This window comes from Dermacentor variabilis, chromosome 2 (genome assembly GCF_050947875.1).
Source record: "Dermacentor variabilis isolate Ectoservices chromosome 2, ASM5094787v1, whole genome shotgun sequence".
NCBI classification, from domain to species: domain Eukaryota; kingdom Metazoa; phylum Arthropoda; class Arachnida; order Ixodida; family Ixodidae; genus Dermacentor; species Dermacentor variabilis.
The window spans coordinates 50,062,033-50,075,489 of record NC_134569.1 but is presented as its reverse complement, the minus strand read 5'-3'; the positions used below and the strand labels follow the sequence as shown (position 1 = coordinate 50,075,489).

At 47.0% G+C, this 13,457-nt stretch overlaps 1 protein-coding gene across 5 annotated transcripts in view; it reads right to left on the bottom strand.

The window, feature by feature from the left end:
• The window catches only part of LOC142571814 (major facilitator superfamily domain-containing protein 12-like), a 66,007-nt gene extending 52,622 nt beyond the window's left edge, over positions 1–13,385 (bottom strand). For 2 of the 5 annotated variants that reach the window (XM_075680448.1, XM_075680453.1), the window contains exons 1-2: positions 11,898–12,012; positions 10,637–10,798 (exon numbers count right to left, since the gene is read on the bottom strand). The gene's annotated coding sequence lies outside the window, so the exon portion shown is untranslated. Of the gene's footprint in view, positions 1–10,636; positions 10,833–11,897; positions 12,015–13,140 lie in introns of those variants that run through there. The other 3 variants (XM_075680450.1, XM_075680454.1, XM_075680449.1) reach the window with 3 other exon arrangements.
• Positions 13,386–13,457: the final 72 nt, after the last annotated feature.

Here is a 13,457-nt window from a genome sequence, read left to right as displayed (position 1 = left end):
ATGCATGACCAGCAAGTTTCACATTAATGAGATGCTGATGCATTTCTGCTTGCTATCTTGTTAACAGTAGCTCTCGGTGTTCAGCTCTCGCATTGATGCACTGCACTAGGATGGTAGCCTCATATCTGCAAGGAACAGCTACTTGCTTCTTAACCAAAATCTGTGCTTTACCTCCTACACTTGCGTAGTGGGCTTTGACAGACACCATAGTGAAGAGTTCCAGGATACTATGACCACCAGGAGTAGCTTGACATACACTTAAATCCAAGTCCACAAGTGTTTCAGCACTTCAGCTGCATTGGAATGCTGCCACCAAGACCAGGAATCTAACCTTTAATCTTGTGCTCAGCAGAAGCAAAATGTGGCATCTTTTCAGGTCTGCTAAGTATGAGTTTGCCAACAACTGCGTTTATACAACTACTCACAATTACAATATCTGGGGAATAATCTAAATAGTCAACTACCTTAAAAAAGACCAAAATAACCTTTCTTGAAGCTAATATATATGCAGGATTGAGTGTGATGCCTTTCGAGGAATATTGACACAATGATGTGGGGCTCCCGCACCACGGGACGGCACGCGCAAAGGCCGGCGCCATGAAAGACGACGAAGTGCGTAAGTTGCACGCTCTTCTTCTGGCCCGCCATTAAAGCGAAGTGTCTCGTTTGTAAGACTCCGTCTTCAATCTACGTTACATTTTTCTGGTGGAGGTGCGGGGTACATGCTACCACTCCCAGACTGAATGCCGCCTACAAGCCCAGTACGAAGTCCAGTTGAGCTGACTCCTGTTCACGTAGGGACAAGCCGTCGACTTCAAGGACTGCCACCTGAGCACGAGCCTCTACCCAGTCGAGTCGGAAAGATGAGTACATCAGTTCCGTCTTCTTCCTCAACGGCACCGACCGAGGTCGTCCTTAACCAGCCACGAATCTCCACATTCTTCCATGGGGACACCTTCGAGGATGTTGAGGGCTGGCTCGATCACTTTGAGCGTGTCGCAGAATTAAATGGCTGGACTCCAGAGCACAAGCTACGCAATGCCTACTTTGCCCTCGAGGACTATGCGCGGACATGGTTTGAGAACCATGAGGCGGCCTTATTGACATGGGACGAATTCCGACGCCAGCTAATCAGCACATACGCCAGCCTCGATCGCAAGGAGCGAGCTGAATCTGCAATTCAGGCGAGGGTACAGCGGCCGAACGAAAGCATCGCAATGTTTGTCAAAGATATGTGCCGACTTTTCCGACACGCCGATCCATCTATGCCAGAAGAAAAGAAGGTCAGGAGCTTGATGCGCGGTGTCAAGCAAGAGTTATTCGGTGGCCTAATAAGCAACCCACCAAAGACCGTTACACAGTTTCTCGCGGAAGCCATATCAATGGAAAAGGCACTGCAGCAACGAACAAGGCAGTACAACCGCGACGTGGCGACCCTATCGCGTGACCCTCTTGCTGTACCCTTGGACAGTACCGACGCCTTGCGGGAGCTCATTAGGCTTGTTGTTCGAGAAGAGCTCCAAAAGTTTCAGGTAGCTCCGGCATCGGTACCACGACTCGCTCTGGCTGAGGTCGTCCGGGAAGAAATCAGGCAGGCAGTACAAGTCCCGGAGTGCAGTGAGACACCGCAGTACGAGGTATGGCAGCCACAGCCTCGCATGTCGTATGCGGAAGCTGCGCAAAGTTCGTTGCCTACGACTTTTCACGATGCGCGCGACGTCCCGGACTATCATGGTGTGCACGCCGTTGAACAAGCAGCTGGCGACTTGAGGACTCGCCGCACGCCATTCATGACTGAAGCACGACCACCCCGCAAGAGTGACGTATGGCGCACTGCAGACCAGAGGCCCTTGTGTTTTCATTGCGGCGAAGCCGACCACCTCTACAGGGCGTGTCCTTACCGGCGAGCTGGGCTCCGTGGACTTTCACTGAATGTGTCGTGCCCGCGCAATGGTGAATGCCCCCTGGAGATTGAGGCCTCCCTCGCGGATGCCAGGAGCTCGTTTGGCCCATGATTCCGTGACCGCCGGTCACCGTCACCTGCCCGATACAGGTCTTCCAGCCCCGTCTTCACGCCGAGCGCAACAAGGCGTCACTCACCCAGCCCTGCCTCCCGAGAAAACTGAGTCCAGCGACCTGCGGAGGTGAGGCCGCTGACGTTTCGAACGCTGAAGATCCTCCACTACGACCCCCGCGAAATGACGCAATTGAGACGCAGAGAAAGCAGTGTAGTTCGGGGTCAGTATCTTGCGACGTACCAGTTACAATAGATGACCACGAAGTCACGGTGTGAATCGACGCAGGTGCGGACACCTCTGTTATGAGCCAGAATCTCGCGCGTATACTGAACAAAGTTTCGACGCAATGGATCGGAACTCAGATTCGTACTGCAGGAGGGCACCTCATAACTCCAATGGGCCGGTGCACAGCACGAGTCAACATTCGGGGCTTCACGTACATCGGTGACTCGTCGTTCTTCCTGAATGTTCAAAGGACCTTATACTCAGCATGGATTTCCTTCAGGCGAACGGTGCCATCATCTACAGAGTCAGCTTCGCTACTACGCAAGCCATAGCGAACAGTAATGACAACAACCGTGACATCGCGCTTCGTGTAGCTGACGATCACGTCACGTTGCCACCCAAGAGCAGCGTGCTTACCCTATCCGATGCGACATGGAAGACGATGCCGAGGGAATTGCTGAGGCAAACATCCCCCTGCTTCTTGAGCGCTACATTTGCATAGCCAGAGGGCTTCTTCAGGTGCGAAACAAATGTTCAGTTGTTTTGCTAACAAACTTCAGCAACGAGTATCGGCATGTACCGCGAGGAACGACAATCGCATTTCTTCGCGAAATCAGTGATGTTACTGACATTGGCACATTGGAAATCGCATCATTTCAGCAATCTGAGTTACCCAGCCTAAAAGAATGGATTCATGTTAACGCTGCTCTGCCAGACCGTCAGAAAGACCGTCTACTAAGTCTCATCAATGAATTTGCGGACTGCTTTTCAACGTCGTCCAAAGTACGGCGCATGTCCATCACAAAGCACCGCATTATTACGGATGAGTCTGCACGTTCTGTTCGACAGCATCCTTACAGAGTATCTCCAGTGGAAATCAAGCATCAGGTGAAAGAGATGTTACAAGACGACGTGATCCAGCCGTCCACAAGCCCGTGGGCCTCCCCTGTAGTGTTAGTCAGAAAAAAAGACAACAGACTACGCTTCTGTGCAGATTACAGAAAGTTGAACCGTGTCACCAAACGCGGTCTATCCACTGCCACGCATCGACGACGCATTGGATCGTCTACAGCATGCCAAGTTTTTTTTCTTCGTTAGATCTTAAATCAGGGTATTGGCAAATCGAAGTTGATGAACAGGATCGTGAAAAAACAGCGTTTGTGACACCTGACGGGCTTTATGAGTTCAAAGTTCTCCCCTTCGGTCTCTGTTCCGCACCTGCCACCTTTCAGCGGATGATGGATACCGTGCTTGCTGAACTCAAATGGCAAACCTGCCTTGTATACTTGGATGACGTCATCATGTTCTCGAGCACGTTTGACGAACATCTCGCACGACTCGAGAGTGTCCTCGCTGCGATCCGTACTGCCGGCCTTACCATCAAGCCTGAAAAATGCTACTTTGGGTTCCACGAGCTCAAATTTCTTGGCCACGTTGTCGGTCCTACAGCCGTCAGACCAGACCCCGATAAGTTAGCTGCCGTCGCCGAGTTTTTGCCAACCACAGACAAGAAGGCTGTCCCAACGCTTCCTTGGTTTGTGCGCATATTATAGGCGCTTCGTCGAGGGTTTCTTGAGAATTGCTGAGCCTCTGACATGGCTTACATGCGATGATGTGCCTTTCAATTGGGCGGACGAGCAACAGCAGTTGTTCAATGAATTGCATAAGCGTTTGCAAGCGGCCCCGATACTTGCTCATTTCGATGAAGACGCTGACACGGAAATCCATACTGACGCCAGCAATACGCGTCTCGGTGCAGTTCTTGTACAGTGGCAAGCTGGTGCGGAACACCCCATTGCTTATGCAAGCCGCAGTCTCACCAAGGCTGAGAAAAACTACTCAACCACTGAAAAAGAATGCTTAGCGGTTCGGTGGGCAATTGGTAAATTTAGACCCTACTTGTACAGTAGACCCTGTAAGGCTGTCAGCGATCACCACGCCCTATGCTGGCTTGCCAACCTCAAGGATCCTTCAGGCAGACTAGCCCATTGGAGCCTGCACTTACAAGAGTACGACATAACAGTTGTCTACCGATCTGGGAAAAAGTACAGCGATGCTGACTGTTTGTCACGTGCACCACTCCCTACGACGTCATCGGACCCTGAACATGACTTGCCATTTGTCGGCGTTATCGATGCCATAAAGATGGCTGAGCACGAGTACGCTGCCCCCGAGCAGCTGCCGCTGATCGAGCACCTTCAAGGAGTTGAAGGTGTTTTACCCCGCTCGCTCGTGCGCGACTTATCATCGTACTACCTGCAGATCAACGTCCTTTACAGGAAAAACTGCAGAGGCGGTCCCAATACGTACCTCCTTGTCGTGCCGTCGGTGCTGTGCCAAGACATTTTGCAAGCCTGCCATGATGAGCCATGCGCGAGACACCTGTGATTCGCTAAGACATTAGCAAGGATACGACAGAAGTATTACTGGCCCCTGCTTTATTCTTCTGTCAAACGGTACGTGAAGACCTGCCGCAATTGTCAGCGCTGCAAGAAACCACCAGTTAAACCGGCTGGCTTTCTCCACCCTGTGGACCCTCCTCAAGCACCGTTCCAACAAATAGGAATAGATCTACTTGGGCCATTCCCAGTGACCTCATCGCGCAAGAAATGGATAGTCATCACTACCGACTACTTAACCCAATACGCCGAAACCGAAGCTATTCCCCAAGCAAACTTGTATGAAGTGGCCAAGTTCTTTGTATGCCACATTGTCCTATGACATGGTGCACCGTCTGTTGTCATCACCGACCGCGGTACAGCATTTACAGCCGAACTTATGCAGGACATTCTCCAGCTGACGCATTGCTCTCACCGTGAGAGCACTGCGTATCACTCAAACCAATGGATTAACAGAACGTCTGAACAGAACGCTGGCTGATATGCTCTCCATGTTTATCGACGTAGAGCACACGACGTGGGACGAGATTTTATCCTATGTGACCTTCGCGTATAACACTGCTGTACAGGAGACTACACAGTTTGCGCCGTTCGAACTTGTATACGGGCGCCACGTCACATCCACACTTGACGCCATGGCACCTCTGGCTGATAATAGCCCGACCAGCGAACACATAGAAGAGTTCGTACAAAGAGCTGAAGAAGCATGCCAGCTTGCTCGGCATCGTATCCGGAATCAACAGCATACCGGCACCCTTCAATACAATCAGGGTCGACCCGATGTCCATTACAATATCGGCGCCTTCGTGTGGGTCTGGACGCCCATCCGTTGCCGTGGACTCTCGGAAAAGTTGCTCCGCCGGTATTTTGGTCCCTACAAGGTTACACGCCGCCTCGGTGACATGACCTACGAAGTCGTCCCCTGCAGTTCTGACCCCGGTTCGCCCCGTCGTCGTCCTCGCGGTGAAGTCGTTCATGTAGTGCGCATGAAACCATACTATGCGCGTACGTGAACGCCGAGATGCACCTCACGAGCTCCATTTCTTGTCGTCGCTGAAAGAACTTTTTCATGCGACCGAGACGGTCCCTTTTCACATAGGGGGCAATTGACACAATGATGTGGGGCTCCCGCACCGCAGGACGGCGCGCGCAAAGACCGGCGCCATGATAGACGACGAAGTGCGTAAGCTGCACGCTCTTCTTCTGGCCCGCCATTAAAGAGAAGTGTCTCTTTTGTAAGACTCTGTCTTCAATCTACGTTACAATATATTCCTGAAAAAAAATTTGGGAAAGCCCTAATATGAACAGAGGTACAAGTTCAATGTTTACTTTTCCCCGTTTCCCGTCATCTGCTCCTCACAACTTGGGCGGCACATCAAGAGTGATACCCTACTTACTTTCTTTTATTTTCTTCTTCCTGTGTTGTACTTGCGGTAAGCTTCAAAGGTTTATGCCTGACAAAGGCACACAGGAGCACCATAGAGACGGTGACAATATGAGCAGGATGCATTAACTGCTACTTCCCCCTTTTCGTATTAATGAGCATGCATGTGTTCAATGGTTGGCATCTATGGGCCATTATGCTTCATGAAATGTCCTTGCTGACGAAGCTTAAAACGCAAAAAAAAAAGCTATGGCTTGGAAAGCAGAGGGACAGAGTGGGATCTCTTATGCAAGATTGTAAGCTTCCTGTTGGATACAGTGGAGTAATATTTGGTTTGCATGCTCATAGCAGCATTGATCAAAAGCTATTTCTTAATGCAACCAAAAAGTGTTCCAGTGCCACGTTAAACTGCACATGATGCAGCAGATTGGCACCACAAAGTACTAACAGCCAAATGCGTGGCGGTTATTTGATTGGTCACCAAACACTCCAGTCCACTTCAGTTACTGCCAGTTTTCATGTGACAAGAGCCCAAGATATGAGAATGAGATAACATTGTGCAAGGCACACAAACAAGGGCCTTGCATTTCCGCAATGTGCTTTCTGTGCTTGTGCAGAAGGAAGAAAAAAAGTGAGAGAAATGCAGCTTGACACTTGAGCAGCAGCAACAACAAGAGTCTGTACCATGTTTTTCTAGCAGTCTGCACTGAGCTAGGAAGTACTGCAAACTCATATACAAGCAAAATGATGTGCCTTCATCTTGTGTGGTGGACTCTTCTCAAGGCCTTCCCACCAGCTGTATCCTCACAGCTGTCATACTTGGCCAAGCTTAGATCAAATAGTACACAAATGAATCTGCCACTATTGCCTAACAGGTCAAACTCAGCATCTTTGGGCTGTGCAGGAATTGTAAAAGTGAAACTTAAAGTGATTAGAGAATTTCTTGTTTGTTTGTCTGTCTATCTGTCTGCAGTAAATTAAGTACATGTACATCAAAATGTTATCACATGAGTATATTTGTGTGTCCTTGACCCCTCCAGAATTCATTTTCTAAGTTAATCCACAAATGTGAGAGTAAAATCATCATCAAATCATCATCATTGCTGCACAGTGATATGAAATAGCCTGTGAGCTGCAGTGGTGACCAAGCATGCATACACACTGTAATGATTTATCTTAGGGCATACTTCTATCATTGCAAGGCTGGACACAATTGTATGTAAAGATTAAGAGACCATTTTTGTTCTATCACAAATTCAATCCTAAAACACATGTTTGGTTGGCACTCAACTGTTCTGATTAAGAAACCAGTCACATTGCACTTCCTGGTGTCAGAGAAACACGCAACAAGAAAGTAAGTAGAGTCATGCAAACGCAATCTGCTTTCATCAATTGTATTTAAGTGTGCTTCTTGTCTAATATAGAAGGTGCTCCAACTATCATGCACCAACCTTTAAATATTAAGCATGAATTATGCCATGCAAATAAGACCATGTGTATGTTGTTTAGAGTCTTGTTGAGAGATCGCCAGTGAGATTTTAGTGCCTGACATCCAATTATTTAGTTAGACGTAATTATCAAACTTCTTTATTGTTTATTTGTTTTATTGTTTTTTATTATTCTTGTAGTTGTCCAGATGTCAATTAGGCAGTTGTAGATAATTGTAAGACACATCAAAATGAGGTGTTTCTTGCAAGGTGCACATCGTGTGTTTGCTTTTTCCAGCAAATAGAGAAATCACAGAACATTATTTTAAAAATTAAATTATGGGGTTTTACATGCCAAAACCATTTTCTGATTATGAGGCATGCCGTAGTGGAGGACTCCCGAAATTTCAACCACCTGGGGTTCTTTAACGTGCACCTAAAGCTAAGTACACTGGTGTTTTCGCATTTCGCCCCGATTGAGATGTGGCCGCCGTGGCCGGGATTCGATCCCGCCACCTTGCGCCTAGTAGCTCAATACCATAGCCACTAAGCAACCACGGCGGGTACGGGGTTGAGTGACCATTGAGTGCGCACTGCACGTACAGTCGGACGTCAATTACTTTTGTTTTCCAAATATACACTGGCACAGTTTTTTAGCCAAGCTTCTCCTAATTTGACATTTTTGGCACCAGGCTCTCTTATAACAGCTTCCTCTCTGAATTTTCACAGCCAGTCAGTCTATGAGACGGCACAAAAAGTGTTCTTAGAACCTGCCTGTCTTGGTCACAACAGTAGTACCAGAAGCTGATCAAGAGCACAGACAAGCTCAAGTCAGAAATGCAAGCGGTCTTGATCCATCTAATTATCACCCGATATCACTTACCTGTATTGCCTACAAACTTCTTGAACACATAATCTATTCTCATGTTGCCTCTCATCTTGAAGCTAACTCTTTCCTTTTCTGTAACCAGCATGGCTTCCGACCAGGCCACTCATGTGAAACTCAACTCTTTGAATTCACTACTGACCTCCATTTAAACCTTGATTCTTTCTTCTAAACTGACGTAATTTATCTAGACTTTTCGAAAGCTTTTGACCGTGTACCTCACGAACGAGTAATGATCAAAGTGAACAGCTTGTGTCTCCATCCTTTAATCACGTCCTGGATCCGGTGCTTCTTAGTTGACCGATCACAGTTTACAATGATTGGACACCGTCCCTCTACAGTCACCAAAGTATTATCTGGAGTACTGCAAGGTTCAGTCCTTGGACCCCTTTTGTTTTTAATTTTCATTAATGATCTCCCCTCTGGTATTTCGTCATCCATCCGGCTCTTTGCCGATGACTGCATGCCGTACCGCCATATAAACTCGTACAATGATCAGTTGCTTTTACAGCGTGACCTCACTACAATTGAAAAATGGTGCACAGAGTGGTTCATGCAGCTAAATGTAAAAAAATGTAAGTTCATGCGCATATCGCCGAAACACTGTCTCATGTCATACTCTTACTCTTTGCATTCCCTTCCTATTGAGCTTGTTCAATCATACAGGTACCTTGATATCACCTTCACTAACAAGCTTACATGGTCAGAACATATCCAAAATCTGGGTACTGTCACTAATCGATCCCTGGGATTCATAAGACGGTCACTATCATCATCACCCCCTGCGAACCGTCAACTAGCATATGAAACATTTATCTGTACTAAACTGGAATTCGCGTCGGCATATGGAATCCCCATCAAGCGTACCTTGTTGAGCTACTGGAAGCCGTCCAAAATCGCACAGCCCGGTTTATTACATCACAGTACGACTATCGGCTAAGTGTTAGAAACATCAAATCATCCCTCCAGATCCAATCATTAGCACATCGTCGAAAAATCTCACGCTTATGCCTCTTTCAAAAGCTCTATTACAATTCCCCGCATTTACGCGACACACTTCTTTGCCAGCCAATCGTATTTCACGCCGTCTCTCAAACAACTTCAGTATTCAACGTCTTCACGTCTCTACTAAATCCTTCAACAGCTCTTTCTTGCCGGTAGCTATTGCAGAATGGAATAGTTTACCGGACCGCGTAATAATCGAACGTAAACCTACCAAGTTTCAAAACATACTAACAAACTTTCTGAGTATTGATGCTTAATGGATTTGACTTATTTTTACTACATCACACATCTTTTAGTGCATTGGTTATTACTTTTTGTGCTTGACATTCATTTGATTACACCTTCTTTACCCCTTATGAATATTATTGTTATTGTTTCTTACTTCAGTCATGACTGTTTGTACCTTTCTTTTTTTATGTATGCTCCGCCCTTATGTAATACCCCAACAGGGGCCTTTAAGGGTCAATAAATGATGATGATGATGATGATCAATCACACCTGATGAAGAATGCCTGCATATTAGCATTCAGTTCTCACAGTGCAATTTCTATGATTACTCATTTACTGCATGATGGCTATTCTTGCTTCTGATTACGTTCTTATCTCCTCCAAGAACCATGGTGCCTTGTCGACAATTTATGCTATTCTGTATGTGGCTTGTAAGATCCTGACTTACGGCTGGTTTGCTGTGGGGCATTCAGCACAGTCATGCACACCTCGTACATGAATTAGGATAAAGCAAGACCTTTTGCAAAATGTCCTCTGCATTATACCCAATGTACACACCTTCCAGGCTGTTACGTTTGTGACAAAGCCAAAACTGCTCAGCATATTTTTTTTGTGTTTAACTCCAATATGCATGTGCATGAGCGCTATAGGCATTGCCTGCTTCAAGAGAGAGTGAAGCCGTCCCATCGAGACGTTGGCAAGGCTGTCATTTAAGTACCATCATATGCTGCCCATCGTCATCATCACACCTCATATCTCCTTTGCATCCCCAGTACAGAAAAGTAGCGAGCTGAGGAATCTATACCTTGTGCTCAGTCCAACCTCATTAAACATTAGCTGTTAGATAAATTTCCTATCTCTATCCCTTAAAATATACATTGGATCACGACTGGCAATATACACTCATATTCATGTAACAAGTTTCCACCATTTCGTCTGAATGAGTGATACGGTAATTATGACTGCTTAGCGATCAACTTATCGGTGCACAATTTAGACACACGAAGCTTAATTCAGCACCTGATATAGGATGTGCTAATTTAAAAAAAGAATGATACACTTACCACAGTTGCATGTCTTCGCAAGCATTCAAAATTGTGCAGCTCCTTGCGGTTCCAGGCGCTACGCTGATGAATGGTCCATGTGCACAGGCAAGCTCCATGCACATGACTGGTGACGTGTCCTCCTATCAGCAATCGTTATCGTGGCCGCAGACTTTCCGCAATCTGAGGAGGCGAGGGCTGCCGGTGACACTCACATCTCGCGGAAAAGACAAAGGCACATAGTTTGGCGAGATATTCGTCATAAAGCACTGCGCGCACGTGATGCGACACGGTACGATACGCGCTTTCCAAGGATCGCAGCGCAGCAGATGGAGAACAAATGCGCGCCGATACCGAAGCCACGCGAGCAAAAGCTAGCGCTCAAAACCACGCGACAGCGCCTGCAGCAAGCATGGAGGTCCTTGCAGCTAGGAACGGTTCTACTGAATGAAAAGCGACGGAATGCGAACGTCAGTTCAGATAAAAACAAGAAGAGTGCTCGCAAGCACGAAAACATTTTGCGTCATTCCGAGAAATATACTCCTGTCATACGGGGCACTTTCGATCGCGATCGAACCCGATACAAGTTCTCGATCTCAATTGGGTATCTTCCGCAGCTTGCGCAAAGGAACCTATCGAGGTCGAGGAATTCGATCCTGATAAGGCTCAATCGCAATCGAAAGTACCCTGTGTGCTATCTGCGCTACCAGACTTGTTCTTTGACAAGAGACAGCAGCCCAAACGCCCAACAAACGTTAGCGCTGTAACCTTATCAGTGGCAGCAGAAGCAGCGCGAATGAAATTGGACAACGCAATTGTCTTAAGCGATATGAATGTGCCACTAACAGTTGCACTAAGAAGGCGTAACCATGCAGAGTGCTGCTTGTGTTCCTTTTATCTTTATTGGAAGCATTCTCGCCAAACTGACTCTACTAATGAAGCGCCGGCTCATCACTGCGTCACAATTTGTCATCGCGGACGTCCCTACGTAGAGACCTGTGGCAACGTTTACCTGAAGCTTACATCGGTGCATTGATCGGTGCGAACACCTTTGCAGCCACACAATGCAAAAAGCGCAAGGACACACGCTTGTGCTTGCCAATTTCCGTGCCACTCTGAGCAAGGTACTGAGCGAGTATTTTTTTAGGCTTCAACGTGTCAGGTTAAAATGGTATTATGGAGATGCGATGTTGTCACTTACACAGGCCTAAATAACCACGCGCAGAACACTTCACCATGGCATACTAACAGTGTGCAAAAATTTTTCGTTGAGGGAACTTACTCATTCAAAGGTATAGCAGACGATTTGATAGAAAGGGTGAAAGGGGCGGAAAAGTGCATGCATGTGGAGTCGTGACGTTTAACGCCGTCCATGACGCCGTCCAAAGCGCTGTTCTGAAGCTTCAATACAGTTTCGGTTTCGGGAACATAATATTTGCATTGTCAAGTACGTGTAGTCATATAGCTTCTCACAGGATTGTTTTGAGAAAGCCTATGCGTCTAGTACTCGCAAAACTTGTAGGATAGAATTTACTTTCCGATACAAAAGCAGAGGACGCATAATTGGTCAATCACCGAGATTCAATATAGCGCCCAATTAATGGACCGATCCAAGATCTTGCCCGATATTCGGCCACTGCCACTTCGTCACATAATTTATAATTTCTTTCTCTCTGTTCGGCATGTCATTGAACCACACTGGCGTGGCGACACCGACTACACTCTAGCGTGGCGCAGGACCCCCGCAACGTTTCTGTTGCGTTGTAACGCTTATTGTCCGGCGTTCCAGTTGAACTATTGTGTTTGGCCTGTGGACAGCACTGTGTCGCGGAGACATGAACACAACGGTATGCACTTTTGAGTGTTTGTAATTGTGTTTAAAACGAGTAAAACATTAAATTTATTTTCGGGGACGCAAGCAGAAGAAAACACGGGCGAGCGAACAGAGGACGACATAACAAAGGCCACAGCAAAACTTGTGCGTGTCCTTTTCCGTTAACACAATGTTATAGTCTCCGTAAAACCAAGAACACCCGATATCCACTATCGCACAACAAAACTACGTATTCCCACAATTCCTATCAGGCAGGTTACTATGCTTCTTTGTCTCGCTCTGTGGGGGCGCACTCCAGTCTTACGTTCATATTTTCTGTAGCAAGAAACTCGCTACTGTCCCGAGCAAATTGCGAAGACGCACTCCTACCCGCGTGAGGTCACTGTCGCTTCGTATTGTTTCAAGGAAACGGGGCTTCCAATTTAATTTTTCGTAGTATGACAAACGGCCGCTTATGCCATTGGCTCTTTTACTCTACAACTTGCGCAACCCATCAGCGCCCTAGTCGGTGCAAACGCTGCAACACTCAACAGTGACGGCAGAGGTGATTCATCGCAATCAGCGTTTGTTCTCACTTAACCACGGCCGCTGGATAAAAACACTGGCGAACAAGCGTGCTACCAAATTTATATCTCAGCAACAAGTCTATAAACTTGACAGATTCCGCAATCAAGAAGCGCTGATCACACACCTCCTCTATTGAGAAACGTCATCATTTGACTTCAAGAATTTGAACGAACGGTAAAAGGGGCCCGTGATGGGGAAACCGCGAAAACGCCTCCCAAAAGTAAACAGCAACAGCGCCACCAGCGCTCCCTGCGTTTGAATACAACTTTTGATTGTAAAGTGCGCATTGTATCTGGTAAAATAAATTGTCAATTACATTGAGTCGGCTAACTTTCCCAAATAAAAGCGTTCAAGTAGTTTTTTGGTCTTTAAAACTTGCGAAAACAATGCGCAGAAATTTCTCGCCTCTGCTTAAGAGATGGCGCGCAAACCACGAACTGA